At 39.7% G+C, this 21,758-nt stretch overlaps 1 protein-coding gene across 7 annotated transcripts in view; it reads left to right on the forward strand.

Moving 5' to 3' along the window:
• Positions 1-21,758, forward strand: part of NUMB (NUMB endocytic adaptor protein) — a 95,537-nt gene that overhangs the window by 14,465 nt on the left and 59,314 nt on the right. The window contains exon 1 of one of the 7 annotated variants that reach the window (XM_082761287.1): positions 1,024-1,041. The exons of the other annotated variants lie outside the window; for them this stretch is intronic. The gene's annotated coding sequence lies outside the window, so the exon portion shown is untranslated. Of the gene's footprint in view, positions 1-1,023; positions 1,042-21,758 lie in introns of those variants that run through there. 7 annotated transcript variants of the gene reach the window in all.

The following is a 21,758-nucleotide window of genomic DNA, read 5'->3' on the forward strand; positions in this document are numbered from 1 at the left end:
CTTTTGGAGAACAGTTCTTTGATTCTGAAATAGTCTGGACTGAAAAAGTCCACCTTTTTCAAGTTGATATGGAAAGGTGTTTTTTCTTTTCTACTCATTTCGTAAGACTTAATCATGATTAAAATTGATTTTCTTGTCAAACCCAGTCTTCCATTATTCTTCATATGGGAAAGTTTAAGAGTTATGAACTTCTAGAAAACTTGAAAGGGCAGATCTTATCCTGGAAAGACACACTTTTGTGTTGAGTAGATGAAACAACACTTCCTGTTCATTTCTTAATGGGAAATACTTGCTCAGAACAGGTAGGGCTTAAGAGGAAGCTTTTTTCCTGGATATGACTTCCAACTCTTGTCCCTTTACATCAGCACCCTTCTTCTCAGTCCCACAAGTGCTGCCTGCTGCTGCAAGTTAAAGCTCAGGTGCTGTTTTCAGAGCAATCAATAACCTGGAGGCTGTAGGAAGCCTCTGACTGAATTGTGCAAGTGAAGATCTTCCTGCAAAAGCATTGGAGGATGAGGTTGTCTCCTTGCACAGTTGTTTTTCCAGTGAGGCATTTTCTTTTATTGGCACAGAAGTACTGGTTTATGCACCAAAGATGTTATTAGCAACACAAGTGGAGGAATGTGTTATCTTGAATAGCAATGTGTCTAAAGTATGTTTTACCTTGTGGTTCTTCGGTCATAAGGTAGGTTAGTATAAAAATGATCTTGAAGCAGGCAGATATAAGACAAGCTTTTTCTTCCTCCCACGATCTTATTTTAAATTTGATCTCTTTTAATTTAGGGGGGGTTAAAAAAAAATGCATTTGTTCCTCGAGACATAAGGGTGTGTCCAGAAGACACTTCGGGGAGGAATAAAGAACACAAGAAATAAAATAATTAGAGGTTATAGGTAAGCAGTGAAGTCTTTCTATTTAAACAGAAGTAACTTGCTAAGCTTGTGTGGTTTTATTCGTTATGGATCCTGGAGTCACAAGGTCTACCCTGATGCTTTTAAAATCAGCTCTGGATACAGAAGTGAGGGAAGGATCTCACAGTTTTGGTAAGTCACAAGTCTGTAATTTGATTCTGCAATTACTTCAGCCATGCCAGCTGAAGCTCTTCAGGCTCGTAAATTTAGGAGTACTCATGATTAATCTAACCATTAGAACTTGTGTTAAAATGAGTAGATTTAAACACCTAAAAATCCCCTGTGACTGCAGCTTTGCTGAGAGCGAGTATGTATGCGTTGAACCAGACAACATGAAAACTGGGTAAGCTAGAAAATAACAATGATGGAAAATGAGTAACGCTTTTCAACTGCCACGACTTAAAATGCGAAGCCTTGTCTGTAGGAACCCTTCCTCTAAAGGCAATTTCAACACAGTTGCTAGGAGAACCTTGGGTCAGTTGTTAGTGGCGGAGATGGAAAAATGGCCATTTCCAGTTTCTTTCCTGAGCCTCAACTCTGCTGGGAATGTAGCAGTGTTAACCACAAGCACCAGCCTGAAATGCTTAAAAGGTGTGTGGTGATAATTTTTCCATTCTGACCATGGGAGAATGGATGCAAGCTGACGCTCCCAAGAGAAGGTATTTATTAGCAGACTTGAGAGCTAGCCTATTAATAAATGACATCACCTTTCAGGAAAAGGGATTTCTTTCTGGATGAGTAAGATGATTTTAGGGATACATATTTGTCTTAATAGTACCAGTAAACAAACATGAAGCCTTTGTCTCTGGATACGTTTTATAACAGACTTCCATGCCTTGTGCAGCTTTCAGTGACAAAATAGAAATTTAAATAAATAAAAAAAAAAAGCTGTAGTAGAAAGAATAGAAATGTCTGGAAATTGGGTAATAACTGATACTGAAACAACTTGGTATTTGCTGTTCTTACATTTAGCACTTTTGGAACAAGCAATTCGCAAAATGTTTATTTACCAGTAGAAGTTGAATTCCTAAGTCGTGTAGACTTGTGGAGGATCTCCTTGATTTTGCAGTCAATGGTTATGGAGGCAGATTATCCTTTACAGGAACGTAATCTGTAACATAGCTGAGACATACTTGACTAGTAAGGTACAGAACTGGTTGTATTTATTCATCATCTCTTCCATTGTGCTCTTAAACTTGAAGGCAATTTAGGTGTCAAGAACAGAAGAGGCTGAGTTTCTCACAGGTTTTCTTTGCTTTGTTAAACTAGGCATTCTTTAAAATGTCTATTCAAATGAAGGACTAAGACAAGGCCTAGCAATTACTAGTAACGCAATAAAAAGTACCACGTTCCAGTAACATACAAGTGTTCACGTAAATCCATATTAAAGCAATCTCTTCTGCTTTTCTGCCTTAATTATCTTAATGAAGGCAGACATCAGTTGCTTTGAAACTGTGTGGTGGTTCAAGTCTTCCAAAGGTTTGTTCTAATAACCAGGGGAGGTTGTTGCCAAAGTCCAAAAGAAATTGTGAAATGCAGTTTATAGTAATTGATGTAACGTGTTTTAAGCTTTGTTTATGAAATCTACCTAGTAGAAAAACTACTGGCTTTAGGAAAAACTGTTGGTGCTAGGGCAGCCACAAACCGGACAAAGGAGGACAGACTTCTCAGGTTCCAAGTGGAAAAGATTGTCAGCACTAACAAACCCTACAGATCTGGATTTTGTTTGCTCTCCTGGGGATATTAACATGTTTTTGGTGCAGTGGAGTAAAAGTCTGAGTTTACAGGCTGTAGGTTATCCTCTGTGCTTTCTGAAAAAAAATCTGCTGTAGGTTACTGCTCGTTTAATCCTGGTATATTAAGCTAGTGGTGGCTGCTGTACTTTGAAGCCTGCTGGCTATAGCAAAGACAGCCAGCTATTAGTTTAGGGTCCAAAACCAGCCTTTAAGATGGATTTCTCTCTCCTTTTTAAAAAATCTTGTGTTTATTTTTTTCTTCTGAACCTTTGTTATGGCTAAATATAGCCGATAGTTGTTTTTCCGTTGGGACTTTCTCTGGATTGCTGAGCAATAGATGCAAAGTCAACTGAAATGCTGCAAGTCTATTAGCTAGTGCTTATTACTGTGCCTCCAGACCAGTGATGCCTGCAGGTCCCAGCTGGGCTGTGGAAGCAGCACAGCTGCTGCTCTCAGGCTCCGTGCAGAATTACAATTTCCCCCCAGAGCTGGTTGTGTGCAGAGCCGACTTGTGTGCTGTGGTGCTGCTCTGGTCCTCTTCAGCTGCTGCACCGCGCTGGGCCTGTCACAGAGATGCTGCTGCCTTGTGTAGAGCTGCTCTGGATGTGTGTTTTCACCGGGCTCCCTGCCTGCTTTTGCTCCTTGCAGGAGCTGGGGGAGGCGAGAAGGGGTTGTTGCTCAGGTACGTTCTGTGCTGGGTCCCTGCTGGCTCCGCACCACTGCTCAGCATGGGGCTGGAGCTGCACCCCGCTGATCCCCCGAGACCCCAGGGAGGCGTGGGGAGCCTCTGTGTAGCTCCTGGGCTTTAAGAGCAGCGGATCTGAGCTGACTCGACTTGGGTGGGTCCCAGGCTTTGTTGCCGGGGTTAATATGCTGCTGTAGCTCAGCCTGCCTTTGTCCTAGGTAATGAGAGTCTGTCTCTTTGTATTGATTCAGTCTGCAAACAGTGACTGTGTAAAAGTGGGTCCCAAGCTTACAGCGTTGTCCACTCTCAGATGGTGCAGCTGCTGTAACTCTTTTCCCTTCTCTGCTGGAGAAAGAAAACAAACTTTGCATTGTGGTATCTCCTCTTCATCTAAAGGCTCCTTCAGTTTAAAGGAGTCGTATTTCTGTACTGGCAGAGCGCTGCAGCACTCATTTCCTTAGCTCTGTAAAGCTCTGTGGTGTGGAATATGTACTTGAGCACATCTCCAATTGAAGTAATCTGTTTCTAGAATACTTTAAGTAACTAAAGCTTTAAAGCAACAACAACAGAAGCAAACAAAAGCCTAGCAGCAAAAACAAATCATTAGACTTTTAGCGAAGTGTCTTCTAGTCCAGCGTTTGAGTCACGGGTAAGGCTCTGTTTAATTACAAGCTTTGTGGGACCTGCAGTACTAATTTATCAAAAATTGATATAATTAACACCTCTCATTGTTCCAGATGTTTAGGATTCAGGCTAGAGTACAGGTGCTGTGCTAGGTGCACATTTGCCCTTTGCCTGTACGGAGCACAACTCAGGTGCTGGCCTTTATGAAACTCCCTATCGAGATAGTAAGGTACAGAGTTCCCGTGTTGTCTGGAAGAAGGACCCTGGTACGCATAGAGTAAGTTCTTATCTGAAGGTCCAAGTGTGTTTGGGAAGATGTCCTTAAAGAACCTGGCCAGTAACAGTACTGTTGTTTTTTTTTTTTGTGTTTGAGGAGTAATGCTTAAGTGCTTAGAGAGAAGAAAAGAGTTAGTCATATGTAAAGGCAAACCAAATTTGGCCTAGTGGCATTAGGGCACCAGGTTCATTATCTCAGCCTGGATCTCTGCTTGCCACCCCACCCCAGCAGAAAGGAGAAGGGAGGCAACTTTAAAATGTGACCAGTCTTGTCTCTGGTGTGCAGACATCCACTCCTGTCTCTGCATTTCCCTTCTTGATGTTTAGATAATGCCGGTGTCGAGCGTTGTTTTCCCTTCTTTTGCTGTCTTTCCTTATGGTAGCATTTCCAACCACACTGGTGAGGTCTAATTGCATATCTTTTATTAGGCTGACCTATATTCTAGTTAGAAATAAGATGCAATACAGTTTCTTTTGGTGACGTCTATGGTAAAAGCTTACACAAAATAGACCTAAATCAGCAAAGCCATGTTTTGTTAGAACTGTAGCTTATGCTTTATTTTTCTTTTCATTAAAACTTCAAATGTTTGATTCACCTCGTATGCTGTTGCAAATTATTTCAGTGGCCAGAAGTATGCTACAAGTATTAGTCTAGTATCAAATGACAGCTACTTGATCTAGAAGGGGGGAAAAAAGAAAAAAAGATGAAAAGAAACTTGAAGTCTTTGTAATTTAGATTATGATCAAGTTGTTACTTAATTTTCTGTTACGTATTTCAGAAGTCAATTATCCTGAGTATAAGGACTTGGTTTTTGTGTGTGTGGAATGAAGACTTAATATTACAAAGCTTGCTTTAAAACATGGATACCAGCAGTGTGAGCAATGCTGCAGTGATAAACGTGATGGAGACGCAGTGGTTATGCTGCTGATAGCTCTTACCCTCTTCACATGTTCCTTCTATCACTTGCAGCATCCTGTACTCACCTAGTCCTTGCTCTCTTCTCAGTATAACTGGAATCCAAGGTAGTCCCTATAATGGAAACTTACTTTATATTCTTTCTTGAGTGTATACATCGTATGTTTGATTTGTCATAACACATACTGAAAAATCACTCTAAGAAGGAATCTGTCAATGTAACTAGGCCTTTACTACCTCTGAACTTGTCAGTTGCTGATATTTGCAGATTTTACCATTAATTACTTCTTCCCAGGCATAAGTACAATGCAAGCAGTGTTAAGCCTAAAGCTAATCTCCATTGGACACAAATAGAAGCACCTTCTTTCCCTTTCCCTAGTGGGCTCCTCTTTGCCTTTTAATCCAATTAGTTGGTCACACAAGTAAACATTTAACCCGCTCAAATGGAAGATTGTGCAGCTAAAATTTATGGATGCTAGCTTTATTTAACTGTGTGAAATTGTGATGATGAGGGCAAGTTTGCGACTATGAGGTTGCTTGTGACAAACTTGGAGCTTGTGAAAGAGTGAGACTGCACTTTATTTCTTTAGTAGTATTAATTAAATTAGTATTATGGAGGTCAGGAAACTTCTGAATATAGAGGGGAAAAAAAGATTTCATTACTGTATGATCAGATTCATTTTTAAGTAAGTACTGTAAGAAACCATGCATAACAATGAGCTTTGAAGCACTTCCTTTAATTTGCTGAGTAGCTGCTATGGCCGTGGCAAGAGGTTCCAAAATGTGAAGCAAACATCTGTGGGGCATTCCTTCTAAAAATATTGTATTTTCTGAATGTCATAGGACTCACAGGAGAAATGGCAGGATATAAAATATTTGTCGTGTGGATCTGACTGAATTGTGCAAGTCAAAACTTGTTGTTTCCTCTGTACCAAATCTGAACTGATTTATATTTACTCCAAGTAATGCATAGAATATGTTTCAAATTAGTCTATTTTAAGTTGTTTATCTAAACTTCCCTGAGAGTAGTTTTTAGGAAAAAGGAGTTTAGTGTTGCATCTGAATGTTTAAACATGCTTTTTTTTTTTTCCAGAGAAGCTGAAAAACCTATTGTACTTGTCTGCTTTTTTAGTGCAAAGTGTTGTCCAAACCTTTGGCAGTAAAGCCAGAAACAGCAAGCCAGAATCTTTAAAATAATATTTCATTCCATACATCTGAAAGCAGTTTATGAAAAATGTTGTTAGAAACCTCAGATGGCACCCTTCAATTTAAAGGGATAGTAAAGTGACTCATGCTTTAACAACAACAAAAAAATTCCTTAGTGCTTTTTGTCTAGTAATAGGAAAAGGGATTGACTCTGGATATAAAACGCTGACCTTTATTGCATTTGCATTAGCCAGAATTATTAACATTGTATTGTAGAGGCTGTGGCACATTTTTGGCAAGCTGGTACATTCCTCTCTTTCTCTGTTGCTTCCTCCCACTCGAGAGCTTTTGTCTTTCTCCATCTGCTTTTTGAAGAGAAATGCTGTACGCATGCAGACCTCAGAAACTGTAACTTGAGTTTGGGTTTGACGTAACTCTAAATTGTTACCATAAATTCAGACTGCAGAAATATGCAGAATTAGAGCTCTGTTTTCCTATTTAAATAAGAGCAAATATAGTAAAGCTGAAGGATCAGCCTCTAGGAAATTAACTGCCCAGACTTTTGTAACCAGTACCCAGCAGAGCTGAGAAACATTTGCTGTGAAAGTTGGTTGTGCCTGCTGTGTGTGCGTGTTTGTGTCGTTTTTCTCTTTTGAGAATGGGCTGCTATGTAAGATGACAGCGGGTTAAAAAAATATTTTTAAAAAATGTGTGTGTATATATACATAAAACAACTTGTCATGGCAATACAAGTGTATGATAGTGATGAAAACTACTGTGGTGCTTTTTTGCTTTTTTTTTTTTTTTTTTTAGCAAATATGAACTTGTTCCAGATTTTTACTCAAAAAAAAAATCAGTCTGTTGGATGAGTTTTTGGGGCAGAACAGTGAAATTTTTTAACATGTTTTTGAAGTTAAACCTATAGCTGCGGATGCCTCTTGGAACATAGCTGAAAGTAAAGACAGTTACGTGCCATGAACTGATACTTCAGAGGCTTCCTATAAGCTTGTCATATGCAAAACCCTGTTAACAAGGTTCAGGAGTGGCTCCACACGCTGCAGGCACATGAGGTCTTTTATGAGCAGCTTCGGAATTTTACATGTGTGGTTGTTACTAAAACAAACAGATAGTAACTCTTCCCCTCTGCCTCTGTTTATATATAGACATACACAGTAATTACAAAGCTTATTTAATCTTTGGGCTGCCTTTTTTTTTTTTTTTTTTTTTTTTTTTACATTTTTAAAAAGGATTCATAAAAAGTAAAGTTCTCCTTTAAGGAGATATTAAAGTAGTTTAGGGCTAATATTTAAGCAAGTAATTGTTTTTATAAAGTTAGTATTGATTTGCTTTAAAGATATTTCCCTATGGCAATTGACATCTGAGGCTGAAGAATTGAATCTTTGATGTGAGAACTGAGAAATGGAGGGGGGGAAAGAAACCTTACAACCAAAGCAAATCAGCTGAATTTTCACAGCGAAAATGTCTAAAAATGGGACATAAGCAGTAATACTAGTTTTCCTTTTTATATCCTCTTCAAATTTTATGTAATGCCTGCAGTAGAAAGTAGGTCTAATCCTTGTTAGGAGGAAACAGTAAATTTTCTGCCTGAAATGTTGAGAGGTGACTGTTGTGCTGTGAATGTTGCAGTTTCTCAAGTTTTGTAAGTCTCTGTGGTCTGGAGGGAGGACAGAAAAACATCTGATAACAGCATCCTGCAGGTTTTGGGTCCATCTATGCAGAGCAGTATTGAATCTTGCAGACGATTCATTTCTAACTGAGTAATTGAGGTGCTTGTTATAAAAAGAAAATGTTCCTATATCTGTAGGTTGCATACATCTCTGTGGAGCAAGGTTTCTGGCCGTCATTGTGCTCTTACTCATTGGAAATTGTCATCCATGAATGGCCTTACAGTTGTAGCTATTATCCCTAGTGACAGCACTGCTGAAAAACAAAATAGGTAATAATTTGATGGTGAAAAGCCATCTGACTACTTTGAGACATAGCTTCTTAAGTGATGGCAAATATTAAAAAAAATTATTAATAAAAAAAATTAAAAAATACGTTCTGTAGGAGATTGTCATGAAAGCTCAGATTCTTAAGGTGGCTTCCTCTCCTCTGGGTAAGTGCTGCATCTTGCTGGCTCTTGACATTTGTAAAGCTGTTGGTGTGGCCAAAGGTTTTCAAATATCCAGCAGTCCCACAACCCTTTCAGCTGCATGAAATTCACACCGTTAGTGGTAAGCTGGCTTTATGGCTTTTCAGTCTGATCTGTTGTATGGCCTCTGCTGTTCACTGCCTCTCTTTGCTGCCTTTCACACCTTCAGGCAGAGAAGCCATGGAGTGCTGGAAGTGCTGTGCCCTCTGCAGTCACTGGGGTTTCCTGAGAAGGACTACTCATTTTGTGCACTTGACTAAAGCTGAGTTAGGGAAACGTTGGTTGGGCAAGTCGTGCTCTTCTTTTGTCCATGTGAGCGAACCAGTTTTTCTTGTTCAGAGGTAACCAGCATAATGTAAAATATCTGTATTTGCATTGCAGTTCCTTCTTTTCCTTTGTAACCTAGTATTTGGGGGATTGTTTTAAGTTCTCCTGCGCTGCTTAAATCAATCTTTACAATTCAAACGGTAAAGCTGGAATGAAACCAACAATATGCTTTGGGAAAGCTAGCAGAAAAATTCCCTTATTCAGCAGGTGAAGACCTCTTATTTCTGTTTTTCCTCTATATGAGTGTCTGCTGCTGTTTGTTTCCTCATCAGTTGTGCACACAAACCACAGCGTGCTCATCTTCAGTTGAATACAGACAGGTGACCTTGCGGGCACTTACACTGTGGTGTTCACTAGCATTGTTCTGATCCTATCAGTGCTCCTGAAAACAATGTCTTTAACACTTGGAGAAATGTGACCTAGCGGAGCTTCCTGGTAGTGCTCAGGAGAGCTGTGATGAGCTTGTGGCAGACTTTCATGTCGAAGACCAACCTACGATATTTCTAGCCCTGGAGATAAATTCCTTGTTAAGGATACGCTGCTTTTCCTTGTATCTACTGAGATCTGTAAGACAGAGTAAGAAACTAATATTAGGGCCTTCGACTATTGTCCCAGTTCTGTTTTCAGGAATGCTGTAATTAATACCAACTCACAGGAAAAGCATTCCCCAAGCTTCAGGTACCGTGGTCTTTTTTCAGACTCACATAGCACAAACAGATAGGCTGTACCTTTCTTGTTGGTGTTTGTGATTGCTAGCAGTGGCTATTAAATAGTGAGATCTGGTAGCAAACGTGGAGACTTGCTTTGGAAAATAGATGTAATTCTAGGAAATGGTTCACAGCATGGAGGTGACCATTTATGCTAGTTAATCTAACCTTTTCAGGTTTCTAAACTAAATGCCATTCCTTTAGAAGTCCAAGTAGCAAAGGACAAGGTGGAGTTGTCCCCAGGTCAGAGAGAGCTCATGAGACACATAGGTAAAAGCATTCTGCTTTGCTGTGCTGAAGCTTTTTTGAATGCATGTTTTGCTAAGAAACTCAATACTGTGAGTCTAATAGAGCTGTGGATCTGCTAAATTACTGGGTGCTACAGGCTTCTGGAGGAAAATAGTTCCATTAAAATCTTTTTAATGAAGTGATTCTTGTTAGTCAGTGGCACTTTTTTTCCTTGAACGTGTGTAAAAGCTTTTAGTGGAACAAAGCAATCTGCTTTCCATGCTTTAATGCCTGCTTTTGACATAGGACGTAGGTGTTGTGATCAATAGTTGTGTATTGAGTCAGGTTTTCAAAATACTTACTCAGAATGGTGTTGATACGCACAGAGCTTTGGGTGTGCTGGCCTTTAGGGAGACTTGGGATGTCACGGTTCTCGTGGTGATACCTGGAATTTCACTCGTATTGGGAAGTAAGTTTTGCTTTTTGAAATAGGAGAAGTTAATAGTATTTAGTGCAAATTTCTTCGTACACTTTAATAAATTATACTTTTTGTAGAGCCACACTTTTTTCTTCTGCTTTTGGTATTTGTTTTGAATCTGATGGGCTAAAAAACTCAATTTGTGCAGCTATGGTGCATTTTCACTAGTAAAACTACTTGCTCGAGCATAAATTTGTATTCACCAGCACACTTAAGCAGACACAAAAACCTCACCAACTCTTTTCTGAAGGTACCACTCCCAACATTTCTTCATCTGGCATGCTACTTTTGTTCATCTGCTTGTGGAAATCAGTTGAAGTAGATGAAACAGCTGCCTGCTAGCTGTTTCAGTTTGTGTGGTTTGGGGTCAAACAAAAATAGCAGTACTTACTTTGGAAATAGGGAGGACTGCACTGAACTGATTATACTTGTAAATGCACTGGAGTTTTACCTAGAGCACTGAGCCAAAGTGGTTGCTTGTTTTGGAATAGACTTAATTAAAGTTTTGTTCAAAGACTTTTTGGGTAAACTTGTTAAATCTGTTTGGGAGCCAATGATTTGAAGGGAACTGGTTAAGGATATACTGCTTTTTTCTTTTCCTTTTTTGTTGCTGTTTCTGCAGGCATTCAGACTCCTTTTTCCCCTTAACAGTAACCATAAGACCCACAGTTTAAAAAAATGGCTGTGATGCCTGTGTCAGAAGAGGATTGTCCAGGAGAACAGCAATAGTGTCTCTACCTACACATAGCAGGAAGATGAACAGTAGGAAAGGAACACTCGTGTACATAGCTTCCACTAATTCAACATGTGTGTAGGTGGGTTACTTGTGAGCTTGAGGAAGGGAAGATTCTTGTGTGGAGTCCGACAGCCACTGATTGTTACCGTAAGAATTAGTTTCTGATACATGGCACTTCTTGTCAGCCTCTGTCAGAGTTTTTCTGAAAATTCAAGTTCTTTTTTAATTTTTAAACAACTTAGCTAAATTGAGTTGACAAATTCTGATGGAAAACTAAAGTTTACCTAGATTTTTCAAAAAAATTTTTATTTGTCCTACTTCAGAAGTTCAGAATGATTTATTTCAAGAGGCTAACACATGGGAATAGTTTATTTTCTATAATAGTAAAGATGTTTTCATTTTTGTCTGTCTTGACAGATACCAAGGTGTTAATGTCAGCCAACCTATGCATCTCTGAAGCTCTTATTGCTGCTGTCTGCTCACAATGCTTTGTTTAAACCACCATATCACCCTAAATTAGGGTTCATAAGTCATTCTTAGAACAGCTCCTAGCATCTTCTAAATGTGAGTGCAACATTTACTGCCCTCTGGCATAGAAGCTGGCTTTAGCATGCTCACATTAGTAGTCTGGTCATTTGTTCTGTACAGTCAGGGCTCTTTAATGCATGTTGTTTGGACCCAGTGAGTTGTTTGTATTATTCTAACATTACACCTCTTGACATGTGTGACAGTGCTGTGCCCTAGAAACGTGGAGCAGGCTGTAAGGTGTGAGTTGACAGGTAAGATGAAAGAGCTGTATGTTCTGAAACACCAACATGTCTAACCACTGGGATGCATCATTTCAGTTTCCTGGAAGTCAGAATTTCACTTTCATCGTGGTTATAAACAGGGAAATTGTGCTGCTGTTGGGGAGACAGCTGTCTTGCTACCTAATCATGTTCATTACAGCGCATATCACAACTGTCTGTCAGGCTCTCTGTTTTTGACTGCAGGAGCAAAGGGAGCCATCATTAATGTGATATTTGTGTTGTAAGGTTAAGCAGGGCAGAGAGGCAATTTGCAGCTAATTCTAAACAGTTGGTTAAGGTTTGTATTGCATTACAAAGGTTGTTACAATACACTAATTAAGAAAGTTTTCAGGAAGAAATCTTCCCCTTATTTTGTACTCTTTGCATCTGTGTTTAACTGCACTTGCTGCTTGTGTGTGTGAGGAATGGCAGTAACAGAGGGTGGAAGAGATGTGACTGAGAGTCTTTGGACCTCCGTGTTCAGGTAACTGTTGTGCTGCTGTAGGCTAAGGAAGGGAAGGAAATACTGCTCCTGAGTAATGTTGCCACTCTCTGCCCAAAGATTGGTGGCCAAAGGATGTAAGGGATGCTTTCTGGAGTTTGGAGATGCAAAAGCAAGACTTTTGTGTTTTCATCACAGTCTCCTAGTTGCAAGTTTTTCATAAGCTTCTTGCAAATCATTAGTTGCATGTGTGGCTGCAGTTTTATGGAGGTAACTTAATACTGTACTAAGGCTTCAGGAAAAAACAAGACTACTTCTGCAGCTCTTTTCCTGTCCTCTTGTGTGGGATATATCTAGTATGGCTGCATACATTCATTGCTTTGACATAACTGTTGACTCTAAGCAAAATGTTTAGGGTCCCTTTGTTTAGCTTAGAACAAAAATAACTAGTACAGAAGGTAGTAAGACCATATTATGCTAGTGCCTGAAGGTATTCACTTAAATGAAATGTGAGGTGAAGTAATACTCTTCAAACCAAGCAGTAAGTCAATTGCAGATCAGAAGAGGTCACTGAAGTAGAGTGAAAGCAGTTGTATATCCAAAGGACCGTATGAGCACTTAGGGCTAGGTTTACTTAATGCTGAAGTATTTTAAAACAGCATGCATGTAGTAGTCTAACTTCATGTTTATTTCTAAAAGTATTTTAGGTCTAAGATCACACAAGGAAGAGCCTTCCTTGGTTGTAGTAGTGATTTTGATGTATATTTGAGCCAGTATTGCTGCTGATAAAAGCAGCTTTCTGTTCAGTACCCTTGCACTAAGCCAGCAGAGAGCTGCTTTTTAGCTGGATGGTGTCCCTCTTCCTTTCCACCATGCAGCCTTGCACATGCTGAGGCTGCTAGTACATAAGAAGTGGTGCAGGTAGAAGATAACAGCTAGAATGAGGGAAGGATGAGTACTGTTTACAGAGGCAAACCTGATTAAAAGGTGTGTTAAACTACAGTCATTTTTGGATAACAGCGGAACGCTTTACTTCTCAGCTTTGTTCTACCTAGTGCTTAATAACTGAGGAAGAGGAGTAGAAGGGTAAGTCATGTCTTTCTCCTCCTCGATCAGACGCTCAAGTCTTTTATTGTTCTTCAGTTTGCATTAGCAGTTTGTTCATTTCATTGTTTAAAAAGCTCTTGAGGTGTGCAGAGGCAGGGTTAGGAAAGCCAAAGCCTGCAAAGTCAAATCTTGTTGCCCTTTATGATTCTTGCCAGAAGGGCTTCTACACATGTATCACCAGCCAGAGGAAGAGTAGAGAAAATGTGGGACATGGAAAAAGCAGAGGTACTTCATGCCTTTTTTGCTTTGGTGTCTGCTGGAAGGATTTGCCTTCAGGAATCCCAGGCCTCTGCAACTAGTCTGGAGCAGTGGAGATTTAGCCTTGGCAGGGAAAGATCAGGTAAGGGAGCATTTAAATTCTGCAAGTCCGTAGGATCTGGAGTGATGAGGGATCTCGCTGGAGTCACTGCAGAGCCATTCTCAACTGTTTTTGACAGATTATGACAACTGGGGAAGATTACTGTGGTCTGGGAGAAAGCAAATGTCAGTATCCCCTTCAAGAAGCACATCAGGATTTGGGGATTTGGGGACTGACCAGCCTCAATTACTTGAGCAGGAGAGGTGGGACCAAATGACCTCCAGAGGCCCTCTGCCAACATAAACCAATCTGTGATCCATGGGAAGGTGATGGAGCAAGTTCTCCTGGAAGCTGTTTTCAAACACATTAGGGTCAAGAAGGTGATTAAGAGTAGGCAGCATGGATTTATGAAGGGGAAGTCGTGTTTGACCAACCTGGTAGCCTTCTGTGATGAAAAGACTACGTTATCCATGGGGGAGAACAGCTAATGTTTTTTTGACATTGATTTTTGACACCTTCTCCCATACTGTTGACAAAGTGATGAACTACAGGCTAGGTGAGGTGGATTGCAAACTGTCTGAGCTGCTGGGCTTAAAGAAGTGTGAGTGTTGGCACAAAGTCCAGCTGGAGGCCCACTACTAGTGGTGCTAGTAGGGCACGGACTACTGAACATCCTCCGTGTGCTGAAGGATGGGACAGAGTGCGCCATCAGCATGGTTGCAGGTGATACAGAACTGGGAGGAAGGGATGATACAACAGATGGTGGTGCTGCCTTTCGGAAGGACCTTGACAGGCTGAAGAAATAGGTTGACAGGAACCTCATGTTCATCAAGGTTCTGCAAAGCAAACCTACTAGCAGGTGCCTGCATTCCAGCACTGTCATCCCGTGCTGCACTGTTCTTACCATTGCCTGCTGTTGGCAGACTGCTTGTACTCAGGCTTGGACAACATAGTGCTGTTTAAGCATGGTGATTAGACTAAAAATATGCAAAGCTGTTTGGAGAGAGCTATCAAAGTCCTACAGAAGAATGTGATAACAAAACTAAAGCATTTATTTTAAGGGTACTTGAAGTGTTGAGGAAACAATTTTTACAGCTCTAGACAATTATTTAAATGTAACTGGATGCCAAAGTTCAATGAATGAAGGAATGTGAAAGTGCTTAATGCCCAACTTATGCAATGACTTGCAAGCTGAAGAAGTTATAGGGTCGCTGCTGTCTGGTCCTGCACTGAACCCACAGTATATTGCGCTTTCTGGTACAGGCAGCCCTGCTGACACAAGTTTCATGCACTTTGTAAGTTACTTCCTTGTGAAAATGAAGCATTTTTTCCAGCTGTCTTTAAGTCTTCAGAACTAGTATTGCTACTTTACATTATTGTTGTTTTGAGCGTGTGTTTTTCCAAGACTTCATATGTTCACAAAGTCTTGGTTTGCACTTCTCATCTTCAGAAATATTTTAGCTGGAGCTTATGGATACATGAAAAGTAGATTGTGAAGAGACAAAGCATTTGTGTATGAAGGCTAAGAGGAGTTCTAGGAGCAGGCTCCTTAAATTGTCTGTGGTGAATAACCAAAAGAGCCCAACAGAACTGTTGGGATGTATATAAAGCATACATACATACAGGTAACTGTGGAAAGAGTTTGATACAAGGAACTGGAAGCCAAAGGAAAGATTTGAAGAACATGACCTGGATTGATTGGGGCACCCAAACTTGCACAGTAACTAGGGGTTGTGTGAATACTGGAAGGATTTCACAAACCTTTTAAAGCAAAATTCTAATGGGACCGCAGTCGCATGTAGGAGCAGCAAGTGTCACTTACATTGCATCTGCACTGAGCCAGGTCTTAAAAGCAGGTAATAATAGTTCACAAGCTTCAGGAGGAAAGTTTGGAATAGCTATATGCTATAAATAATGCTCTTTTCTGCTAAAAAGCCCAATGTATCAATTTGTATTACTTGGAGTATTTTGTTGGTCTGTAGTACATCTTCATCGCAGTCTGAGACTGACATCTTTCCATGGTTTTATTCTTTCTTGAACAGTGTTGTAAGACTGAAAAACAAACATCGCAAGCATCTAAATTTTAGTCAGTCTCTGGAATGGAGATAATCAACATAGTTAAGCCAAAACAACAGTGACAAGAATCCATGTGGATTAATACGATTAGGTGAAGAAAAATCCAAACTCAGTGCCATTAATACTTGCAGAGGTTCATCACAGGCATCTGTGGTTATGTTTGTACTTACGGTGGCTTGGCAGATTCAGTACAGCTAACAGTGAATTTTAACAGTGTATCAGTGTTAGATGTCCACATGTATTCAATTAGGTAGTGAAATTGCACAGTATCACATCTTTGTCTGAGGAGGTAGAAGCCAGGCTGGCTGACTGGAGGTTTAACTAAATATCTCTTCTAGTATGCTGAATCTTCAAATAGTATTCCACGGACTGTGGGGATTCCAACGCACTGTTCTACAACCACTTCTAAAGGCAACTTCTCAAGCTGATTTAAAAATCAGATTTCTGAAGGCTTAAATCTGCTTCAGCACTTTGGTGACAAATGCACTTAAATGTCTATACATCAAGCTGCAATCAATTGCAATCAGTTTGGCAATCTATTAGATAATCCTTGTTGGAAGGAATGTGTCAATGGAAAGAGGTTCCTGTTTTAATCCTAATAACGTAAACTGGAATGTGTGTTGTCTGCTGGTTGTTATTTGAAGTGGATGCCAGAAATTCTTACGATAAAATCAGTGATAATCATTCTGCCAATTTGAGGAGACACGAGCTCCACCCCAGAAATTCATAGGAAACAATCTGGAAAATTTGATCCACGATGAGACTGTAAGTTGGTCCTGGAATACCTCTCGCATACCCAGAATTTGAGTACCTGAATTCAAGAAGCCAGTCTGCCTATGTGACCTTTTTTTTTTTTTTTCACTATGAAATTGATCTTTGAATTTTGAGATGCTTTTGGCAAGGAATTGATAAGAAAAATATTTGTACAGTTGCAACTCTATGGTTCTTGCTCATGAATGTACTTGATTCCAGATGTCCAGATCCAAGCAGGAATTAAATGGGGTTGATTTTATTTTTAAAGGGATTGTAGTCAGTTAGCTCCCCAAGATGTGCAGCAGAACGACTGTGATGGAATTTGGTGAAGATTCCCAAGTTACAATATTGTTTATTTTAACATGATCTTAGCAGAGTTGGCTTCTTATTTAAAATAGGGGCACAATGCAATGCGTAAACCATAGCGTTGCAAGTAGGTAGGAGGTCCAAGAGGTTTATAAAAATTCACCCGAAGGTGTTTGATAAACTATGCTCAACCTGAAATTGGTCCTTGAGAGCTAAAATTTTCTCTTAGATCTTGCTCTGTACAATTTAAACTGAACCCTAAACATACAGTGAAAACAAAATAAATTTCTAGCAACTCTTTGAAGAAGTGATTTTTTTTGTTGTTGCTGCAAGCTTGTACAAAGCCCAAGTACCAGCTTGTACCTTAACTGTACTTTCTAAAAATGTATTTATGGATCTCTTCCATATTCTAACATTTTATCACTGTTTATAAGATCTGTGAATGTAGCAAATTTAGTTTCTGAAAAAAACAGGTCTTTAATCTTACTTTGCTTTATTATAAAAAATGTATATATTATCAGGAATTTAACTGGAATTTGTGAATCTTCACATAATCCCCACTGAAGAAACCAGCTGTAATTTGCTTTGTCATTGTGTAAAAAGTACAGCATTTCACGGTTTGAACTAGGATTTAATATCACAAGCTCAAATTTGACTCAGTAATTTGGCTCTGTTTTACTGTCTGTAACTTATACAATTCTTTGTTATTTGATAAAATGACATTCTGTTCTTCAAAAATTTGTAGCTGTCGTTTTAATCCAGTGTTGAAAAATTAGGTAATGTGTTTTATCTAATGCATTAAAAACTTGAACTGTACAAAAAATATAACTATTTGAGATATCATCTGCCAGCTCTTCTCATTCCCCATCTCAGTTTCAAATGCAACCACCTAGAAATGCAAACTGCTGACGCTTGCTGATTGAACTAAATACAAGAGCAAGGCTCATCCAACTCTCATTCAAGTAAACCTTTTAAAGGTTTGTAGCACTAAACCACACCTCGCTCAGTGAAGCTTTTTTTGTGTTTTTTCAGTAGTTTTCCTACAAATAAATAAAAATAAAATGGGTGTTTTGCGTATTTCCTCAATGCTACTCATTTGCATAAGCTTCAAGAAAGAGGCAGAGATTTCTACACGCACCATCCTGGGGAGAAATGGTAACTAAATATCAACTTCTAATATTTAAAAACACATTAAACTACATTTAACATAGCCAATCATGTGGTTGGGGACAGTCTTTTTCGTAATTGTGTATGTGAAGATAGATTCTCTGATAAAGAAAGCAGTAATTTTACCTAGGGGGAGGAATGAGTAAAAATAAATATTGCCAGTTCACTTATGAGCCCTGCAGCTTGTTATTGACCCATCAAACAGCTTGTTCTGTCAGGTCTTGGTGCCAGAATTCAGGAACATGGAAAATAAGCCTGATCAAAATACTTGTTCCTTACTTGTTCCTTACATCTTAGTCATCTCCTTGCAGGTCTGAGGACCTACTCCTAAAAAAGGAAATGCATAAAAAACCATAAAAGCATACAAAAAACAACCTTCTTTCTTAAAACAGAGAAATACAATTTTCTTAGTGAGCAGTGCTGGGCTATGTTCTGATAAATTCCTAATCTCTATATTAAAGGAATAGTAAATAAATATTTTGTTCTGCTAAGCCAATTTCAGGAAACACGTAACTTCATAACAGACTGGTAATAAATGAAAGCTTTCACATTAAAACATCCCCTACAGAGCTTATCAAATATATTGTTCCTACTGTTCACTGGGATCTCTGAAGTGGGCAGTACTTGCCTTCATGTTCTTAGACAATAATTATTTTTTTGAAAGGCTAAGTAAGTAGCTAGCAAAACTATTTATTATCCTGATCTCCAAATTTGCCCACTTGTACTGCTTTCCTGACAGGATGTTTTGTAGGACAGTGTGTCCCTCCCTTTTGGTCAAGGCAGGACAGGGAACGGATCTTCATCCTTAAGAACTGGAGCCATTTTAAACAATGATGCACCTTTGATATGTGATTGTCTGAAGAGACGAGCGGTATCAGCTCGAACACTTCCTCATATTGTTGCTTACTCAGAAACACGTCACTCTGAAGGTCTCAAATCTTTACAAAGTCCATGTTGTAATCTGGAATGTGTGCAAAGCTGTAATTTATGAAAGCTCGATTTCTTGAAGACCTTTGTACTAGTCAGTTTAAAGCTCTACGCTTGCTTTGCAAATACAGTTTAGCAGGTTGGTTTGCTGTGTGACACGGCCATTTTAAGCACAGCAAGATTAACGTTGATTTTTTTTCAAATCATGACTAATTTACATAGGCCATACAGACGGACTAGTAAACAGCTTCATAGTAGAATTAGAGGGTTAAAGGTTTTATACATTTTACTCTTAAAATGTGTTTTTTGCTGAAACCCTCATCATGAACTTACTGCCGAGCACCTCCCTTCCTTTGTCATGATGGAGATGTGTGTCGGTGCTAAGCAGGCACTGCTGCTGGATTGCTTACATTATTACTGCTTATTACATAGCTTTCCCAATTTGAAGCAGCGTCACCAGTTTAATTTCAGTGACATGGATGTAACATTTCAAGAACTACTGGACACAAGGAATGCTGGAGGTATCGTGCCAGCTAATGAACGTCAGGCTTATTTGCTCATACATCTGCACACCGCTTTCCAAGCCAGCAGCTGAATGGTTTTCTTACGCGTAGCGTTCTGCTGCGGGGGTGTTGGAATAGAAAATCTGTCCTGAAAATATTCCTCAAAAAAGCTGAATCCCATTTTGCCTGTGACATATAACAGGCTCTCAGATGGGGAGGAGGAGGAGCTGTCTTTGCAGAAATGGTGAAGCTTTGTGGGGGATTGTTATGCTATGTTTTTTCCCTAAATTCTGTATGTAAATGTGATTGCTGGTTATAACTAAAAGGGCTGCAAGAATATCTAATGGTATTTTGATAAGTGGTTAGCTCTTTTGGGAGTGGTGTTGCGATTGAATATCAATTTTTGTAAGAGGTTAGGTTTTTCATGCAGGGAAAAAAAGCTGCTCAATTCGGGCAGTAGACAATAATGTCCTCTGAAGCATAAAATCATTGTTGATACAGAGCTATAGATTTCCTTCAAAGCAGAAGGTTTCGGTATTGATGCTTACTAGGAATTTAGGATTTAATTAAGTTGCTGACTTGCAGAAAGCCACATGCTGGCCTAAGCTAACATATAGACTTCTAATAGAAAAGGGATGCAGAAAATAATAACAGCTAGAAGATTCGTCAGGGATTATCATGATTTTGTAAGTAATTCTAGGTAAATTAGAAATAATTCTAGTGCACTTGCAGCTGCTGCAAAGCAAATCTTTTCCCTTTAAAGGGAAGTGGGCAAAGGATAGGAGAGGAAACCATGGGAGACAGGATGGGTAGGCTATTTGGATTGCTTTTAATATTCACAGCATAGTGGTGTGTTGGCTACTGTGATGAAAACTTTCTATTAGTACCTTCAGGGAAATGGGGAAGGAGGGATTATAGCTGTGACTTTCCTACTGAGTCTTTAATTTTGCTTTGTACAGAAGTGAAGAGGACAATTGTCCACGACTGGGCTTTTCTGAATATAAATGTTGCCTTTCACTTGCTGGCTTGATGCTATTTTTTTTATTTCTTTTTTCAAGCTGAGAAGTGCTTTCTATCCTCTGCTGTTTTTAATGGAAGCGAAAATGGAGATGAAAGAACTCTCTTGAGCCTGGAGTTTGCACAGGGGCCCTTCGCTCTGTCCTCCCGTCGCGCGGGTTGCTGAGGTGACCGAAGGCGGCCTGCGTAGCGCTGAGGTGCGAGGGCCCAGCGGAGCCTCCTCTGCCGCGTTCCCTGCAGCGCTGGGCGCTCTGAAGACCTTTGTCTTCACCATAATGTACATGCAGTACCAGTCCAAGTTCTCCTTTAACCCATAACCCCAAGCATGATAGCAATTTGGATTGATTTAATTTCAGGCAGCCTTTTTATGTGGGGGTGAAGGGAGTGAGATAACAGCTTAAGAGCTCAGCATTATTCCGCAGTGCAGCGTTAGGTTACAAGTCAAGTGAGGTAGAAGCCTGGCCCTAACGTACCTTTTGCTAGTAATAGCAGCACTTTGGATGCCTCAGGTCTGGTATAAAGTTCTTTTACCCTCATGTTTGCCTATAGGATATTTCTCTCTGAGCGAACATGCTCTAAGCGTACCACTTTGGTATATGTTTAAATAGTAATTGGTGCTGGGGGTGGGTATTTCCTGATACTTAATGATGATTTAAAAGAGTTAGTCATCAGTGGTCAGGAAATACCAACTCCAGATTAGACCGAGTTCAGTTATCTTAAAAATGTTTTAAAGGTATTTCAGTGTCCATCTAAATGTGGTATGTTGTCAGGGACATTATGTGCATAATGGCAGCTTGTTCTGGTGTTTAATTATAGAATAAGTAGTGGAATGTGGGTACTGTGTGCTTTATGTTGTGGAGTAGTTGCCTCTACTTCCCCAGCTTTTGGGAAGTGGTCACACTGTGGTGCCTAAAACCTGGCTTAAATTCTGTAACTGTAAGATTTCCTTTTAGATTCTCAAATTAAAGAATACTTGCTGCCTTCCCTCCCTTGGCAACCACAATGGCAGTCTATATGTAAGTAATACAGGACACTTCAGTTCGAGTTCAAAACTTTCCTTTGAGGTTGACCAGGTACCTTCTGCTGTGCCCATGGCAGCGATCATTTTGTGAACCCTGCAGGAAGGATTTTTTTCCTCGTGACTTACGAATTGTTTCATGCCCTGATGATGCTTACAGTAATGTACATTCTTCAGTTTATAGATTAACTTGGTGCCTATGTGTACTTCCGTTCCAGTGACAGACAGTAAAGTATTGGGATCAGAGAACGTCACAGTTTTACTCTCTCCCCTTTCCCTCCTCCACAACCTTTACATGAGTTGAAGATGATGGTTGTTTTGCCTATTACACTCTTTCCTATCATACTAAAGAGCATTTTAGACTTATATTGGATTTTTACAGAAGCTTGTCAGACTTTTTTCAAGGTAGATTGCCAGTCTTTTTATATGGTTT

This window comes from Aythya marila, assembly GCF_965140915.1.
Source record: "Aythya marila genome assembly, chromosome: 5".
NCBI classification, from domain to species: Eukaryota; Metazoa; Chordata; class Aves; order Anseriformes; family Anatidae; genus Aythya; species Aythya marila.